Source organism: Agelaius tricolor, unplaced genomic scaffold (assembly GCF_023055355.1).
Source record: "Agelaius tricolor isolate 1412-34295 unplaced genomic scaffold, bAgeTri1.0.p SCAF_17, whole genome shotgun sequence".
Lineage (NCBI taxonomy): Eukaryota > Metazoa > Chordata > Aves > Passeriformes > Icteridae > Agelaius > Agelaius tricolor.
The window spans coordinates 15943962-15958740 of record NW_027269277.1 but is presented as its reverse complement, the minus strand read 5'-3'; the positions used below and the strand labels follow the sequence as shown (position 1 = coordinate 15958740).

Genomic DNA, 14779 nt, shown 5'->3' with positions numbered 1-14779 from the left:
TTTAGAGTAGAAGCTCACTGTCTAACATAGGTGATAGGGTTGGGAAGTAACTGTAAACATTGTACAGGTAGTTTTTAGTATAAAGACATAACCCCACCCCAGGGGCAGGCAGAGTGCCTGGAACTGCCCTGCTGGACATACCTTGGCTGGACAGGAGGAAATTTTTTATAGATAAGATACAATAAACAACCTTGAGACTGAGAACTGAAGAGCTCCAACTCCTTCTTCAAGCGCCCAGGCTGGGAAGAGAGACTTTAACATCTCTCAGGGTCACAGGAACCAGCAAAATATTCTGAGATCCTGGGAGAAAAGGCTTTGAGGAGTCCCATTTTAGGAGACAGCCCTGGGGCTGGGTGCAGGCAGTGCTGCTGTCCCGTTTCCTACCCTCCTGATCTGCCTGCTGGTGAGGTCCTGCCCAGTGAGCATTCCCAGCCACAGGAGCCACTGTGTCCCAGCATGTCCTTGAGACACAGAGCACATCCCAAGGCTTCCCAAGAGCCTGGCACGGGCACAGTGCTGTGCCCAAGCCTTCCCCAGAGCAATGGGCAGCGATGGCCCCGTGTGGGATGAGTCTGTGCACACTCAGCACGGGGCACTGTGATCTCCCCAGCCCTGCTGGTGTCTGCCCTTCGTTCCCAGCTGAACCATTTAACACATGGCTGCCACCACATCAACCCTGTGCCACCCTGCCCAGCTCCCTGCCCTCTGCTCAGGGACAGACCCCTCAGCACTCCTGCCTTCCCTTTCCTCTGCTCCCCCTTCCAGCCTTCCCCCAGAGCCCAGGTTTATCTGGGGCTGATTTGTGCTGGGGCAGAGGAGCCATTAAGGCTCTTGTTAGCAGAGAGGGAAGGATGCCTGCTGTGTGCCCATGGCTGGGTGAGGGCAGTAAATAAGGTTTCACTCTATTACAATGATTGGAAAGTCTTGAACGAGAGCAGCAGGCTGGCAGAGCTGCAGAGGAGGTGTCCTCCAAGGGGCCATTGTCACTCAGCACCTTGCCAGCTGTCCCCATTTGTCTTTCTGTCTTGCCAGAGATGATATCAAGCTCCTGGTGCTGCTCGAGGTGCTGAGGTGGCCACAGGTGTCCCTGGGGTTGTCCTGTGGGCCAGGACAAAGGGAAGGACTCCTTCAGCAGCAGGAGCTCTGGCACTTTGCTGGGTTATGGGCAGAAAATCTGCTTCCAGGGGATTGTGGAGGAATGTAAAACATGGGAAGGGTCTGACCAGCCACAGGTGGCACAGAGCCAGATCTGCAGCTGCCCCTGGCTGGGATGCAGAGGGTGGTGGAGATCCCCACTCCTGCCATCTCCCTCCCCCACTGGAGCATCTCTGTGTGCTGGTTTCACCCCCAGCCCAGCAGCAGCTCTGCTTTCCTCTCCTGGCTGGCTGTTGGGACACTTAATTCATTAGCATTAACGAGGTGTGCCTGGCTGTGCTGCAGCAGCACCGTGGCACAGCTCAGCTGGAGGAGTCTCAGCCCTGGGAGATGCTCACAGAGTGAATGTGCTGTGCTTACAGCCCTCTCTTCCCCCTGCTGCTGAGTCACAGCCAGGCTCAGCTGCAAAACAGGCTGTGAAGTCCTTGTGGAGGGTTGATGGGGTGCCTGGTCCATGGCAGCGTGTCTGAGCAGCTCCAGTGGCCCTGCAATGGGCCAGGCTGGCAGCAGGGCTGAGCTCAGCAGTTCTGAGCTGCCCCAGACACACAGGCAGTGTCAGGAGAGGGGCAGTGCTCACTGAAGGACTCACAGTCCTTAACTCATCGCTCTGAAGGGCAGCACCAGGTGCCTAAAATTAGACTCCCACCTCCTAATTTAGGTAGTTCAGAAAATAGGCTGATTTGTGTATTCCTTTCTCCCTACCCTGCTGGCACAGCTCAGCATCCAGAGATTTCCAGGGAGCTGCTCTGTTCTCAGGCAGCTTGGAGCACTCCAGCAGCACCCAGTGAAGGAATCCCAAACGTTCCTGTATCCCTGGCTAACCCTGAGTGGGAAGAGAGGAGCTGCTGCTCCATCTCTGCAGGGGAGAGCCCTCCTGGTGCTGCAGGAGCCTGATGTTAACCAGAATTATCAAAGAGCAGCCTGGTCCTGGGCCTCAGCTTACCCATGGTGGGCTAGGGCTGCACCTCAGCCTGAGGGGTTTGTGATACCCCAAAGCAGGGTCCCTGCAGCACCTCCCTGCTGCCTCTGCACAGCCAGTCCTGGGGTGCCCTGGGGCTGTGCCAGGGTGCAGCAGGCAAGGACAGAGCTGCCACCATGTGTAGCCATGATATTTTATGAAAAATTCTTTCCTTAGGATTTTTCCTCCTGAGAAGCTGAGAGGCCTCAGGAACAAAATGTAACCAATGGTTATCTGCTGCTGTGGAATGCAACAGGTGCATCTGGGATTGGGCTCATGTGGTTGTTTCTAATTAATGGCCAATCACAGTCAGCTGGCTCGGACAGAGAGTCCAAGCCACAAGCCTTTGTTATCATTCCTTCTTTTTCTATTCTTAGCCAGCCTTCTGATGAAATCCTTTCTTCTATTCTTTTAGTATAGTTTTAATATAATATATATCATAAAATAATAAATCAAGCCTTCTGAAACATGGAGTCAGATCCTCATCTCTTCCCTCATCCTGGGACCCCTGTGAACACGGACAGAGCCATGCTCCCAAGGGGCAGCTGTGTGGAGATGCTGGGGCAGCAGCACCTTGGAGGTGGCTGTGAGCAGGAGGACCCTGAGATGTGGGAGTGACAGGGCTGCTCTCCATATGGCAACCTCTGGAAGCACCAGAGTGGTTCTGACACAGTAGGGAAATGGGGCACGTGGCCAGTGCTGTGCAGGCACAGCTGGGGCTCCAACCCTGTGTGAAGGGAGCCATGGGGCCATAGCAAGGCCACCCTGGCCCCAGTGCTCCCTGCCCGTGCCTGGGAAGGTGGGTGACAGCCTGGCAGCTCCTCACACGAGCCTGCAGCTGCAGGAATCTGCACGTTTCATAGTACACGTGTCCCATTAAGAAAAAGATCAGAGTTCCCAGGAGCTAAAAATAACAGCAGGCAGTGGAGTTTGTCCAGGAGACAGTGAGGGATGCGGGGGTGTGGAGCAGAAGGTGTCATTTCACTGCTGGCTTCACCAGTGACAGGGTGCAGGGGAAGGGGAGTCAATCAACCCTGCCCTGGTGCAGGAGATCACTGCTGAGGGAGCAGCCTGGGGCTGTGCTTACTCAGCTCCAGACCCACTCCTGTCACACCTGAGGCAGTGCAGGCTCCTGGGGTGCCCTGGGGCTGTGCCAGGGTGCAGCAGGCAGGGACAGAGCTGGCACCATGCTCCCGAGGGGCAGCTGTGTGGAGATGCTGGGGCAGCAGCACCCTGGAGATGGGTGTGAGCTGGAGGGCCCTGAGATGTTGGAGTGACAGGGCTGCTCTCCATATGGCAACCTCTGGTGCTGAGTGAAAGAGTGAGTGCAAACACAGATCCTAATTGCCACAGCTCCTCCACAGCCAGCTCTGCCTGCTCTCCCCAAGCTGTCAGATGCTCTCTAGCAAATGCCTCCATCTCTCTTCCATGGCTGAATTGAAGCCATTTATTCTCTCCTCAAGATCCAGCAGCTTCTGTTTTACCACTAGTTGAACAGCTGGGAGAGAGAGCAGGAGGAGTGAGGAGGGGAGAAACCCCTGGAGCTCCTTTTAGCACAATCCTAAATGCCAATTCCTTTAGCACCAGCAAATCCAAGCCCTGTGTGAGAGAGAGAACAGAGGCCAATGCCTGTCCTGGGCCAAGGAAGCCCCTGGCCTGAAACAAGCTTTGCTGGAGAAATGACCTTCATTCCCTGAATGTTGTCAGTGGCAGGAGGAAGGGGATGGGCAAAGGAGTTTGCTCTTCAAGGATATTTAACTCCTTGCCCTCCAGGTCCTGCATCCCAGCACGGGTTAGGGCACCTGGCAGGGCCCAGATCATCCTGTGAGGACTGGCTGGGGGAGATGGGGTATCCAGCCTGGAGAGGCAAACACTCCAAGGAGACCTAGAGCCCCTTCCAGTGCCCAAAGGGACTCCAACAGAGCTAGAGCAGGACTTTGGGCAAGGGCCTGAAGTGACTGCAAAAGGGGTAAAGGCCTTAAGCTGAAAGAAGGCAGGGTTAGGTTAGAGAATAGGAAGAAACTCTTTACTGTGAGTGTGGTGAGGCCCTGGCACAGGGTGGAACAAGAGGGTTTTTAGGGTCCCTTCCAACCCAAACCATTTTGTGATTCTTACTCCCACCACAGCTTGGAAGAGAAACCACAAAAAAAAAAAAAAAAAAAAAAAAAAAAAAAACAAAACAAAAAAAAACAAAAAAAAAACCCCCAACCTAAACAAGCAAACATGGTAACAGGTCCAATTAGCAAAGGCATTTGGCTTCCCAGCACCACTCCCCATTGCTGCTGGCTTTTGGAAGGGCTGGGTGAGATGAGTGGCAGCTCCAGCAGCTCTGTGCAGATGGACACATCCACTCTCTATCTGGAGAGCTCTTGTTCCCCCAGCCAGCCCTGGCACTCCTCAGCTGCTGCAGCCAGAACAGAACCAGCACCCATCACCTCTCCTGCTCCCAGCCTCAGCCTGCTGGGACCTCAGGGTGGGTCAGCACCCACAGCACATCCAGGGTGGCTGTTCCTGGGTGCTGCATCCCTGCAGGGGCTGGGCTTGGACCCTCAGGTGTGCAGTTATTCTGCCCCAGGGCTTTGGGGTTCCTGCATTTGGGGGCTCATACTCTCAGCATCATTTCCCTGGGTGCCTGTGCGTGTTTGCCTCTCTGGCCTGCCCTCAGCTTTGGGGTGAAACCCAAAATCTGTTTAAATCTGAGATTCCCAAAGATGATATCCAACAGGTTTCTTGAAAATCAGCAACTGAGTGGAAGATGGAAACACTTTTTCTTGCCCTCCATAATGGGGAAAAAACATCTGGTCTGAAGTAGGAGACAAATCACAGGGAAATGGCTTTCCTTGGTGCCTGTCAAGGGGGAATTCCATGGTCCTCATGGGTCCCTTCCAGCTCAGGATATTCTATGATGTCCACTGAAATAAGTGCAGGTGCCAGCCTGTCCTGTGTGCCTGCTGTGATGAACCCTTTGGAAAAGGCAGTGGTTTCCCATTGCTCCCAGCCCTGCTGCTGCTCTCCTCCCAGCTGGTGAGCCTGTTGATTATATAAACTGCTCATTCTCAGCATTGATAGAGCTGTTTGCCTCCCACCCCACTGGGCTTTGCAAGCTCTTTTTGTTTTTTTCTTGACTTAATGGGTTGTTTACCCCACAACAGCCTTCCCTCAACAGCCAGCAGGAGGAACTCTGAGCCACCACCCCAGCAACCCGCTGGCTTTCACTCTGAGCTGGGAGTACACATGAGTTTCCTCCTTGCTGCAGCTCCTGACACTGCTGGGGTTGAATGTTGGTCCCCAAATCCAACTGAGGGGTCTTGCAGCTCATTTCTGCCCTGGGGATGAAGGAGGGAGCTCATAGGTTTGGAAATAGGGACTCTGAGGTTTGGAGCCTGAGGACTCTTCAGCCAGGTAGGGCTGGGTCTGAGGTGTGTCCTGCCCTGTGGTGACAGTGCAGCTCTAACCAGGTGACAGGGAGGTGGCTTGGCAGCTGCTAGCCTTGCCTCATGACAGCTGCCAGGCAGGCATCAGGTAGTCGTGATTTCTCCTACTCCCTCTGCCTTGGAGCGAGGGACAGAGTGGGAGGGGTCTGCTCAGCTTTTCCTGGGCAAGAAAGCAAACACAGATATGCAGAGACTCCTTTCTCATCTGTCCACACCCAATGCTCCCCACCTGCTCCCTTCATCTGCTGCCCCAGGTGCTGCTGCTGGGGCAGGGAAGGTTGTGCCAGGGCAGGAGTTCTCACAGCATCCCTGCTTTGATCAGTGCCTGTGCATATTGATGGGCAGCACCATGACACCTCTGCCACACGCTGGTGTCATCTTCCCTTACCTGAGCCTCCAGCACTGGAGTGGCCATCACTGCTCATTTCTTCAGAGAACAAGAGCCCTGTGGAAGTTTGTTTCGTGCTTTCCATGAGCTCTGTGGTGTACTTTGGTGTATTGGCCTCACCTCCATCCTGCTGTTCTTTCTGACTATCAAAATCCCCAGCAGGCTCTCAGCTGAGCTTCTCCCAGTGCTGCAGTGAAGCTCTCACCTTGCCATCACAGGACAGCAGGAGTCCCGGGGGGAAAGCAGCAAAGCAGCTGAATCCCAAGGGGATAATCCAGCAGGGAGCAGCAGTGAGGAAGAGTGGCAAGAGTGCAGTGCAAAGCCAGCAGCCTTTGTCCCATCCTGCAGCACAGAGCGGGGGACATGAGAGTCTTGACTCCATGTTTCAGAAGGCTGATTTATTATTTTATGATATATATTATATTAAAAGAAAAAGATATATTTAAACTATACTAAAAGAATAGAAGAAAATATTTCATCAGAAGGCTTGAAAGGAATAGAAAAGAATGATAATAAAAACTTGTGACGCTCAGAGTCCAAGCCAGCCAGACTATGATTGGCCATTAATTAGAAACAACCAACATGGACCAATCAAAGATGCACCTGTTGCATTCCACAGCAGCAGATAATTATTGTTTTTCTTTTCTTCTGAGGCTTCTCAGCTTCTCAGGAGAAAAGTCCTGGCAAAAGGATTTTTCATAAAATATGTCTGGGACACATGAGCAAGGGGCAGGGCAAGTCCACGGCACCCACGGGAGGGAGGCCTCTGGTGATGGCATTGTGAGAGCAGGAGATGCCAGAGAACTGTCTCTGAATTAACTGCAGCAGGTAGGGAGCCTTAAAACATTTGAAGAGGGCAACACATAACCACAAAGGAACGATTCAGGTGCCCAGGGAAGAGAAATTTGTGTTTCCCTCACAGGAAGCGCACAGCATAGGGAGCAAGTTGTTCATGTTACAGTTTCCCACTGCTTCCCAACTCTCACCCAACACCAACTGCAGAACAGTTGTCTGGCAAATAAGCTATGAAAAAATAGGGAAACTTTGCCAAAATCGCAGCTGAAAGAGTAAAACTCTCGCAGATGATACTGCTGCTCAGAGACACTTGCCTCCTGCCTTTAAGCAGGCTTTATACCAGCATCCAAACATAAAGAAAGAAAATCTGACAGGTGTATATAAGCAGTTGGGGACAAACAAACAAATCCTCAAACTCTGCAAGGAATAGGTTATGTTTTGAGGGGGCTGTCTTCATGTACAGACGTGCAGGGAGAAGGGTGTTTTATTTTGGGGAAAAATTTCTGATATTGAAATCTAGAAAAGCATTTGAGCTTTGCTATATCTTCTCAATCTCCATTCTGGAAACATTCTTTTAAAATCCATAGCGGCATCTGTAAAGGGCCGCTATGGATTTTAAAAGAAAATGCAAACAGGTTTAAAATGGATATATGAATGAGTCAAACAGATGTCAACAGACAACCTTAAAAAGTGCACGCTGTATCAAACAGGGAAAACGGGAGAGGATATAAATTTGGGGTGAGACAGGTTTTAAGGTGTGACATGCTAAAAGCATAAGAACATATAATGAAGACTATGCCAGGTCATTAGAAGAAAAGCAGCCAGTGCTCTGCTGGGTTCTTGTGTTTCTGTGGCTGCAAAGAGCTCTGACATTAGGGCATCACATAAACCAGAATTAATCCCTTTACATCAGGATCTGCCATGAACAATGTTAGAAAATTCACATACTCTGCCCTTTCCAGTAGCAGATAAATGTAAAGAACATTTCCTAAACTGAAATGTCAGAAAATGCTTTTGGAAAATACTGATGAGATGGAGAGCAAGGGATTGCCAGGACCAGGCAGGATTTCCCTACAGGTTCTGGAGAAGGAGCAGGTGGAGTTACTGAGCCTGGGGTTGGGTGCCCTGCTCCTGGGATGAGCTCTGAGATCATGGAGATGGGGGGCAGCAATTGTGACTGCAATTCCTGTCAAAGCTTAGAGCCAGGAAACTATATCCGAGTCCAACTTCTGTACAGGGCAAATGAGTTGCTTGAAGCTCTGATAAAGAATAGAATGGGAAGATGTGGAAAGTCATATGATGGAAGTCAGTCATATTTTCAAAGGAGGAATTCGTGGCTTGCAAATTATTCTTTCTTATGTTAGCCAGCTAATAGTGCACTTGAATTCCTCAATTCCATGGTAACCTACCTCCCAGCCCTTGCTTCTCAATCTATTTGGGAGAAATGCACACAAGCCTCCTTTCATGCATTGATAATGTAGTTTCCTTAAGAGGTTTTGTTGATTTTTTCCCCGCCAAGACTGGGAGAGTGGTTACCATGGAGTTACCTATGGACAGGCAGGCAGACAATCCCATGCCTTTGGAAAAGGGGACGAAGAGTAAGGTGACAATGTTTGCACACCACGTATAATGTCTAAAGGTAATTAACAAGAAACCTAACGAAGCACCGCAGGAGGGTTTCATGATGTTTAGCGATCCGATGACAACACGGCAAGCGGCATCCAAAGAGAAGGGCTCACAGGGCAGGCCGGTGGCCGCCCGAAACCGGAGCTGCCCGGGGAAGGAGCCGCGGCCGGGCAGGCTGGGGAAGGCACCGGGCTGCCGGGGAGGGGTGCGGGATGTGCGGGGCTTTGCGGTGCCGGAGCGGGGACACCCGGCGGGGGACACGGGCGCGATGCTGCGGCTGGGCCGGGGCGCAACCGCGCGGGGCGGGCGGGGGTGGGCGAGGGGCTCCTGCGGTGCCCGCGGCGGAGTCCCGGCCCTCCGGTACCCGCCGAGCGTGCCCGCCCGTGCGGAGCCGGCGGGGCCCGGGGGGCGATACCCGCGGTGGGGCCCGGGGGACGATGCCCGCCGCTCCCGGAGGGGGCGTGAGGGCTCCGCAGCCCCCGGCCCGGGGGGGCCCGCCCGCCTCCGCCCGCCCCGCGCCCCGCCCCGCCCCGCCGAGCCGCCGCCCGCCCTCGCCCCGCAGAGCCGCGCACCGCGCTCGCCGCCGCCGCCGCGGGCACGGAGCAGCGGCCGGGCCGGGCCGGGCCGGCATGGCGGGGGCGGGCCCCGCGGGGCGGCGGCAGCAGCAGCGGCGGCGGGCCCCGTCCGAGCGCTGAGCGCGGCGGGCCATGGGGGCGGCGGCGGCGGGGGGCTGCGGGAGCCCTGCCCTGCCCTGCCCGCCCGCCCGCCGAGCCCGCGGCGCTTCCTGAGGGAGCGGCGGCGGCGGAGCCCAGGTGAGCCCTTGCCGGCCGTGCCCGGGGACGGCCGTCGGTCCTGCGCGCCGCCGGGGGAGTTCGCCCGCTGCCCCGGGATGCTCCGGCGGCACCGAGGGGATCGCGAGAGGCGGGAGCTGCCGCCCCCTCCCCGGCGCCTCTTCGCGTCCCGGTCGCAAGGGATGCCCGCTCCTGGGCGCGGGGTGCCCGGAGCCATCGCCGGAGCGGAGCTCTGTCTCGTCCTGCGCTGGGTCCGCTGGAGATGTGCCTGTGGCCTTCTGCCGGTGCCGGGGTGCCGGTGATGGGGTCCCTCCTTCGTGCCCCGTGTCCCTGCCGCCGCCTCGGTGGCCCTGGCACGGTGCAGCCGCGGGCGGTACGCGCCGGGATGCGCGGCAGGAGGAATGTGGCCGGAGGGGCTGGATCGGATCGGTGCAGCCGGGCACCGCACGTACCTGAGCTGGCTTTCCCCCATGGCGGGGAAGGCTGAGCACGGAAAGTGGGGCTCGGGGCAGGGAGCTCCACCAGTTCCCCCTCGGGTCACCTTGGCGTGCTCCTGGGTGACAGTGTTCTGCTATTAGTCTGGTATCATGGCAGTTGCCATCGTGAAGTGTGGCTGATGGAGCTAAAAGAACAGAGACAAACGCACTTGGCTTCTGGCTTGAGGCTTGTTTGGGTTTGGTTGGTTTTGCTCATTTTCCTATTTTAGAGCAATTTGGATGGGATGAGTTTTCCTCCTTGTCGGCAGCAGAACTGGTAGAGAGACGTGGCTTGCTTTTGAGGAAGTGCAGTTTGAAAACATTCTCACCTTTCTCTTCTCTGATGACAACCAGAGGGCTGTGTGCCACCTTCAGCCTTCCCGTGCCTCAGTTTCCCCGTGTCCACAAGGGAAAGGTGGAGGAGAGAAGAGCTGGGATGTGTGTTCTTGTGTGTGAGCAGCTCTGCTGCCATGAGGCTGCCTCGAGGGCAGAGTGTCTCCGGGTGAAGCCCAAGGCAAGCTGAGCCTGTGGCCCACCTTTGGGAGGGGGCAGGTGCTGAGTGCAGGGGAGGGCTGGCACTGCCCCTGTTCAGGGCACAGACCCTGGAAGGATGCTCCTGGGGTTTAGCAGCCCTCCAAACCCATCCACGAGCTGCTGGCATCCATGTTGTCCTGCAGTAAGGAGCTCCTGCTGCACCTGAGCAGCAAACAAAACAGCATCCCGGGGTTTTTTTTAATTAAAAATTGGGGTTTTTTGGCTCTAACATCCCCTGTGGTCATTTCCTGGGCCCTGTTCCTGTGCCTTGGAGCTCCAGCCTGTGCTGAGCCTGCAGCCTCCCACTCCCTGGCTCTGGCTGAGGACCCCCGTGATGCTGAACTTCCTCTTGCCTCTGCTGCCATGCTGCTGCCTCCTTGCACTGTGGCTGTCCCCTCACAGCCAGCAGGACAGCCTTTGCTCATGTGTGTCCACAGCTCCTGGCTGGAGCTGGGCTCTGGGGTGCTGGGGACTGGCTCTGGGTGCTCTGCCTGCACAGAGGAGTGCTTGGTGCTGGGAGCAGCTGAGCTCCTCGGGCTCTGTGATGCTGCTGCAGGAGCCTCTGGGGGCAGTCAGCCCCCCTGGGACACCCTGGCATGGGTGGGGAGCGTGGCTGCTCTCCTGGATTGACAGTTCAACGTGCCAGCTGCCCACTTGATTGGCATGGCAACAGCCACCGTGCTGCAGCTCTGCTTGGAAGGCACAACTTCAGCCTTGCTGCAGGACCAGCCCATGAGGGGGCTCAGGGTGCTGCTGGTTGGGTGCTCCACCATGGACAGCACTGAGCCAGCAGTATCCCACAGCTGAAGCATGTCTGCCCCTTCCCAGGGCTTCAGCACTGCTGGCACCAAGCACTGGCCCTGCTGCAGCCCCAGCTGATGGGGCTTGTCCTGGTGTGAGGTCCCTGGGGGCCAGTGCTGCTGCCAGCAGCTCACTCAGCTGCCCAGGGAGCTCTGTCAGCTCAAGGGAATTGGGATCACTTGTTAAGGATGGACCCGTGGAGCAGATGCAAACCCACGTTCTCTTGGCACAGTGGGAGGTGTGGGGAGCACAGTGCATGCAACAGAAGTGGGCTCAGGCCTGGTCCCTTCTGTAAACCAAGGGGTGCAGGGCTGGAGACAAGGCTGGGCAAGGGAAGAGGTGCCACATGTATTAGGGTGGACAGGGACCTCAATCTTCCTAAGGCAGCAGGGCAGCCACGGGCTTGCAGTTAACAACAGTGAGGTTGCAGCGAGCCTTGGAGCTCATTTCTGCCTCAGACCAAGGCAGTCTGAGCTTTGAACTGGAACTGAAGCCCTGTCTAGCACAGGAAAGGTCCCTGAGAGAGAGAAGATGCTGTTTGCACCAGCCACCTTCATGTTCACCACCTGAGCTCCTGGGAGCTGACCTGCAGTGCTGGGGCTCAGCAGAGCTCTGGTTCTTGCCTGTGGATCTGCAGAGCTGGGATTTTACCTCCAAGGCCAGCCCCAGGATAGCAGGAAGATGCTTTTATCATTTGCTTGGTGGCTGCACCCTGACACTGAAGGACAAAGCCTCCAGTCCTCAGCTTTGCCTTAGCACTGGTCCTTCCTCCCTCCCACTGAAGTCAGTAGCAAGCCTCTCTCCTGGTTCATGCCCATGAGCCCTTTGCCAGGGCAGCTCCAGCACTCAGGCTCCATGGTTTTGTTGTGAAAAAAGCGTTTAGATAGAGGTCAGGTTGGGTGCTGCCTTGAGGAGTCTCTAGCCTGGCTGCAGCAAGGCTCAGATCATCTGAGGGGCTTCCACAGAATGGGTCCCCCCATCACCACTGGGGCAGCAAGGCTGCTCCCACCTCTCCTACCATGGGGCAGAAAACAGCCCAAACCTCCCAGGGCTGAGATGCTTTTTGATGCCACCTTCCTGTGCTAGGACATCCCTGGGTGATGTCCCAGAGGCTGCAATGGCAGGAGGGAGAGGAGCTGATATAAGGGGGCCTTTTGCTCCCTGACAGAGCAGGGCTTGTTTGGGTGTGTCCTCCCCATCCACAGCACCCAGGCTGCTGGGCTGCCCCAGCTTTGAAAGCAGGGGACAGAGACATGGACCCACACCAGCCAGGGAGAAGCACTTGGGAGTGTGGAAGGAAAAATGGCCCCATCAAGTCATGCAGCTCATCTAAGCAGTGGCCTTGGGCACTGGCTTGTTGAAGGACACACCTTTTTCCACTTGATCCACCTAAAACAGAGTCATTCTTCTTCTGTGGCTCCTTCTGGGGGTGTGTGCAGCTCCCTGCTTCTTGGAGGGCTGGAAATCTCTGATCTGGCTGGATATTAATCCTTGTGGCTGGCTGTCCTCCACAGGCAAGAGAGGGATGGCTGCTTCACAGCCTTCTGTGAGGCTGAGTGAGCTCTGCTCTCACTTGTCATGGTGGGAGTTGTCTTCCCTGAAAATGGAGAGCCAGGAGAGGGCTGGGGGAGGCCCTGCATGTGCCAGAGCAGAGACTTCCACAGCCAGGACAATGACCAGGAGCCACCTTTGAGGACCTGGCAGTCAAGAATCTCTTTCATGCCATTTGAAGAGATGATCAGAACACCATGGCTGGGTGTGGGGTGGTAGAGGAGCCTCAAATCTGGTGCAGCCACAGCTTCACTGAGGGAACAGCGTGCCCAGATTTAATTTTTGCTCGGTACTGCGAGTGCTCACACGCATTCACAGATGGGCCTTTTCTCCCTAAGAGTGCACAGATCCTCCACTGTGGAAAAACTGCTGTGCTTCTGCCTGGCCATACCTCCATCCCTGACCCTTCCATCCCTGACCCCTCCATCCCTGCCTGCACAGCCTGAGCACGCACATGGATGCCTGGTGACGTTGGGAACACTTCAGAGCTCCCTCGTCATCCTCCCTCTCTTTCAAATTAAGCAAGAGCTGGGCTCAACAGCCAGTCAATAGCAAGACTTATCTCTTAAATAGCATTATTGATTGCCCAGGAAGCCTGGGTTTGTATCAATAGATACATGCACACACAGGCAGGTCCTGTGCCAGCTCCTGGTGGTGAATGGCACAGAGGAACGTGCAGAGATGGTTTGCTGCAGGTGGGGACACACGTGTGAGTCCATGTGAGGAAGATGCAGCTCTCCACTGGAGAGGCACCTCAGGGTCTTTGGTTATGGGCCTGTCACATTTGCCCAGCATTATTGTGCTGCCTTGACCACTCTTGAACGTGTGTCCCTTTCTTCCTGACAGGTGACATTGTGATGCAGGTTCTGCCAGCTTGCTTTGCCTCTGTGGTTGCAGGGAGGCTTCTGGACTCTGCCTTTGGAGAAGATGTGCAGGTGTCTGCTCACAAATTGTATGGTCTCCTCAAAGGTCACTGACCCTGCAGGGATTCTTCATGTGGGAGATTTGGGAAAGATGTGCAAAATTCACTCTGCTGTAGCATCATCCAGAGGGACTGGCTGGAGAGGAGGATGGACGAGACCCATCCTGCCAGGGAGGGCATTGCCTTGTGTCCAGCTCTGTGCTGGCAGTGCAGGCTGTGAGCTGGCACGTGTGGGGACTGTGGTGGCACCTGGCTGAGCTCCGTGTCCCAGGTGGAGCCATGGGAGTGTGGCAGGAAAGGCAAGGTGTGCTGCTGCTCTCGAGCTGTCTCCCTCCAGGTAACAGGCAGTGGGTGTAGGAGGGCTCCCAAGGGCTGTGGGGCTGTGTCCCCTCGGGGCTCAGAGTGGCCCTTGTCCCTCGGAGGTGGCAGAGTGCTTGCAGCAGCCGGGTCATGTGTGGCTCGCTGCTCATGGCCCTGTTTGCCAAGGCTCCTGCACTGCCCGTGCCTTCCTAGCATGGAGCCAGCCGCTCGTGTGGGGGCAGCCAGGAGAGGGCCAGGGAGTGGAGCAGGGTGTGACCAGAGCTGTGTCCTTCCTCCTGTGCAGCACCACTGCTCTCCCTGGAGCAGCTCAGCCCTGGCTGCTCTGTCCTCCAGGGTCGTGGAGCACGGCCAAGCTACGGTGATGCTCGTGAGAAGAATTGCAAATCCTCCTGCTGGCTTTGCTGTAGCAAAGTTCAGGCTGGGGCAGTTTTGCCCTGGTGCTGCAGAGCCCTGTTGCCCTCCCTGGGGCTGGGAGCCCTGTGGCTGCCACAGAGCCAGCCTTGCTCGCCTCACCACGTCTGCTAACTCACACTCACCCTGGGACAGGGCCCCATGTCCCATACCTGGCATCCAGCCTTGCTTTGGACCATGCTGGCTGATGTTCTGCTCCCTCCTGGGGTTACCTAAAGCTGAGGGAAGTGTCAGCAGTGTGATCACAGGCAGCTGAAACAGCTCAGATGATCTCTAGGGTCAGCTCGCCAAAGCCCGGCGAGCCCCTACAAGTAGGAGCTTGTAAGATCTCTGGCTGTGTCACTTTAGCTGATCAGTGGGCACAAGAAGTTCTTGGCTGTCATGCCTATGTTTCCATGTGTATAAATGTGTGTGGATATGCAGCACTGTAAGATCTTGCTCTTGTTTGGACCCTCTCAGCGTTTTTCTTGGCAGTGCCTGCCCGCAGCGAGCGCCGGTTGCTTGATCTTAGCCAGCCAATGTATGCAGGATCTCAGGAAAGAACAGTTGGGGTTTTATGAAGCTGGCATAATTTACAGCTAAAATAGCACACCAGATATATGTCTAATCCAATCTC

General features: G+C 55.6%; 1 protein-coding gene across 8 annotated transcripts in view; it reads left to right on the top strand.

Moving 5' to 3' along the window:
• Positions 1 to 8225: 8225 nt before the first annotated feature.
• Positions 8226 to 14779, top strand: part of FRMPD3 (FERM and PDZ domain containing 3) — a 66342-nt gene continuing 59788 nt past the window's right edge. For 3 of the 8 annotated variants that reach the window (XM_071442683.1, XM_071442682.1, XM_071442680.1), the window contains exon 1: positions 9028 to 9168. The gene's annotated coding sequence lies outside the window, so the exon portion shown is untranslated. Of the gene's footprint in view, positions 8370 to 8924; positions 9169 to 14779 lie in introns of those variants that run through there. The other 5 variants (XM_071442684.1, XM_071442681.1, XM_071442687.1 and 2 more) reach the window with 3 other exon arrangements.